The sequence below is a fragment of the Arachis duranensis genome, chromosome 3 (genome assembly GCF_000817695.3).
Source record: "Arachis duranensis cultivar V14167 chromosome 3, aradu.V14167.gnm2.J7QH, whole genome shotgun sequence".
NCBI classification, from domain to species: domain Eukaryota; kingdom Viridiplantae; phylum Streptophyta; class Magnoliopsida; order Fabales; family Fabaceae; genus Arachis; species Arachis duranensis.
Window position 1 is genome coordinate 116353019 of NC_029774.3, and position 3839 is coordinate 116356857.

Here is a 3839-nt window from a genome sequence, read left to right on the forward strand (position 1 = left end):
AATTACCTGAAATCACAGAAAAACACACAAACTCATAGTAAAGTCCAAAAATGTGAATTTAACATAAAAACTAATGAAAACTTCCCTAAAAGTAGCTTGAACTTACTAAAAACTACCTAAAAACAATGCCAAAAAGCGTATAAATTATCCGCTCATCAACTGTAAACTCATTTTCTTCTCTAGAAAATTTTGTAAGGGATTTTAGAATTTTCCAATATCTTGGAAGCTCTGTTTGTTGGACACATTCAGGAAAGGCAGACACGAAATATAGCCTATTTAAACAACCAACATTAAATTCCAAACGATTTAAAACTTGTTCGACATTCCTAGCTAGATTATAATGCTACCCTAAGTTATTTTGCCTTAGTCTTTCCAACATGTCATCAGCATTTTGACCATGTCTAGGCATATGAACGTCATAATTAGGAATTTCTCTACCATTTTAGTTAACATTATCAAGCCCTAAACCATGGTTATCATTTTCTTCTAAATTTACCACAGTAACAATTCTATTAACTTGCATGTTTAATTATTCAGTTCTAGTGTTTGTGTTTGCTAAAAAAGGATTCAAAATCGTCACCATTTGATGAGTTAACATGTTTACTAGATCATGGTAGCTTTTATCCATCTGTTGTCTAATATTTACTAAAGATCTAATAGTTTGACTTAGTTGATTAACAGGTATTGCTCTTGACATGTCAGGAAACACAGGCCTGGAATTTTCTACCCGAGTAACAGTGAGTGTAGTAGAATTAGATGCACTGTTATTTCCTGTGTTAATAGCATGAACAAAATTTTGCTGTGATATATATGAACCTGACACCCCAAAAATAGGTACATCTAATATGCCATATGCATTCTGGTAAAGAAAATTTTGAAAAGTTGAGTAGAGAGGCACAGGCAATCCTTGTGTCACCATGGAGGGGACATACCCTGGTGGCAAGCCATAAGGTGGCCACCCCATGGTATTTATGTGAGTTGCATTTAACTCTAGATGGGCATGGCCAACGCTATCATGCTTCACTGACAGCAAGGTTGGCTCTGCATTCGAACTCACGGAAGAATTTTTGGACTCATTTCCTCTAGTCTCATCGCTGGAAGTAGAAGATGCTGTAGATGTATTTGACATGTCAAATGACGCTGATTTCTTGGTCTCTAGAAACACAATCTTCCCACTAGGTAATCACGTGCAAATTCAAAACTTCTGATTTTTTCTTTTGACAAAATACATTCTATTGACAAGGTCCCGTTGGGCGTGTGATGAATCTACATTTTATGATATTTATTTACTCTATTTGGGTGAATTTCATCAACTTTTCTTGCATTTATCCATTGAAATAGCATAGTTTCATGAATTCTCTCTAAATTGTGCTTAAAAGTAAAAACATATTTTTTAAGCTTTATAATTGCTAAATTTTATTCACTTTAATTCTATTTGATGTCTTGATGTGTTTGTTGAGTAATTTCAGGCTTACAAGGCAAGTATGGATTGAAGAAGTGGAAGGAAAGCATGCAAAATGGGAGAATTCAAGAAATGAAGGATTTGGAAAGCTGTCAATCCTGACATCTCTTTATTAAATTGGTCATAACTTGAGCTACAGAGGTCCAAATGAGGCGGTTTCAGCGAAATTGAAAAGCTAACGTCCGGGGCTTCAAAATGATATGCAATTTGCTATAGTGGACATAAGTCTAAATCAGGATTCAGCATGTGTGTGGATGCACACATCTGTGCATTCGCACAGATCCCTACACATGACCTCATTAATTGAAAATCGCTGGGGACGATTTTTGGACCCCAAAACCCAATCCAACTCATTTCTAAAGCTATTTCATGCCAAATTAAAGAGGAATGAAGGGGGGAGCACTTATGTTTAGGTTTTTACATGTTTTTGTTAGTTTTCTAGAGAGAGAAGCTCCCCCTTCTCTCTAGAACCTAGGGCTTTTAGTTTAATTTTCTTGTAATTGCTACCTTTAATTCTTGTTTTAATCTAGTTTCTTCTACCTTTATTTGTTCTATTGCCTTAATTTCCTTGTTTATTGGTGCACGAAATTGCAATAACACTTTTTGCAATCCGCACAACTAACCAGCAAGTGCACTGGGTCGTCCAAGTAATACCTTACGTGAGTAAGGGTCGATCCCACGGAGATTATTGGTTTGAAGCAGACTATGTTTATTTTATTAATCTTAGTAAGGATGTCAATAAGATTAATTGGATTTAATTGTAAGAAGTCAAAGTATTTGGAATAAGAAATTGTTACTTTATTAATGGAGAATCTGTTGGAGTTTTGGAGATGCTTTGTCCTCTGAATTCCTGCAATGTAATATTCAACTCAATTGCTTGTAAAGTTCCATCCATGGCAAGCTGTATGTAGGGTGTCACCATTGTCAGTGGCTACTTCCCATCCTCTTAGTGAAAACGTTCCAGATGCTCTGTCACAGCACGGCTAATTAGCTGTCGGTTCTCGATCATGTTGGAATAGGATCCATTGATCCTTTTGCGTTTGTCATCACGCCCAGCAATCACGAGTTTGAAGCTCATCACAGCCATTTAATCCTTGAATCCTACTCGGAATACCACAGACAACGTTTAGACTTTCCGGATCCTCAAGAATGGCCGCCATCAGTTCTAGCTTATACCACGAAGATTCTGATTAAGGAAGCTAAGAGATGCTCATCCAATATGATGTAGAACGGAGGTGTTTGTCAGGCACACGTTCATGGATTGAGGAAGGTGATGAGTGTCACGGATCATCACCTCCTTCACAATTAAGCGCGAATGAACATCTTAGATAGGAACACACACACGTTGAATGAAATAGAAACAATTGCATTAATTCATTGAGACGCTGCAGAGCTCCTCACCCCCAACAATGGAGTTTAGAGACTCATTCTGCCAAAAGGTACAATTTTCAGATCTAAAAATGTCATGAGATCCAAGATAAGTCTCTAAAAGTTGTTTAAATAGTAAACTCCTAGGTTTACAGAATACGAGTAAACTAAGATAATTGGTGCAGAAATCCACTTCTGGGGCCCACTTGGTGTGTGCTGGGGCTGAGACTAAAGCTATCCACGTGCTGAGGCTTTTCTTGGAGTTGAACTCCAAGTTATAACGTGTTTTGGGCGTTCAACTCCGGATCATGACGTGTTTCTGGAGTTTAACTCCAGACAGCAGCATGTACTTGGCGTTCAACGCCAAGTTACGTCATCTATTTTTGCGCAAAGTATGGACTATTATATATTGCTGGAAAGCCCTGGATGTCTACTTTCCAACGCCGTTAAGAGCGCGTCAATTGGACTCCTGTAGCTCCAAAAAATCCATTCCGAGTGCAAGGAGGTCAGGATCCAACAACATCAGCAGTCCTTTTTCAGCCTAACTCAGATTTTTGTTCAGCTCCCTCAATTCAGCCAGAAAATACCTGAAATCACAGAAAAACACACAAACTCATAGTAAAGTCCAGAAATATGATTTTTTCCTAAAAACTAATAATATTCTACTAAAAACTAACTAAAACATGCTAAAATCTACATGAAATTACCCCTAAAAAGCGTATAAAATATCCGCTCATCACAACACCAAACTTAAACTGTTGCTTGTCCCCAAGCAACTAGATTAATAAAATAGGATAAAAAGAATTTAAGGAGTAATAAAATCTCCGAGTTTTAAGTGAAGCTCAGATTCTAATTTAGATGAGCGGGGCTAGTAGCTTTTTGTTTCTGAACAGTTTTGGCATCTCCCTTTATCCTTTGAAATTCCTAAATGATTGGCATCCATAGGAACTCAGAATTCAGATAGTATTATTGATTCTCCTAGTGTAGTATGTTGATTCTTGAACACAGT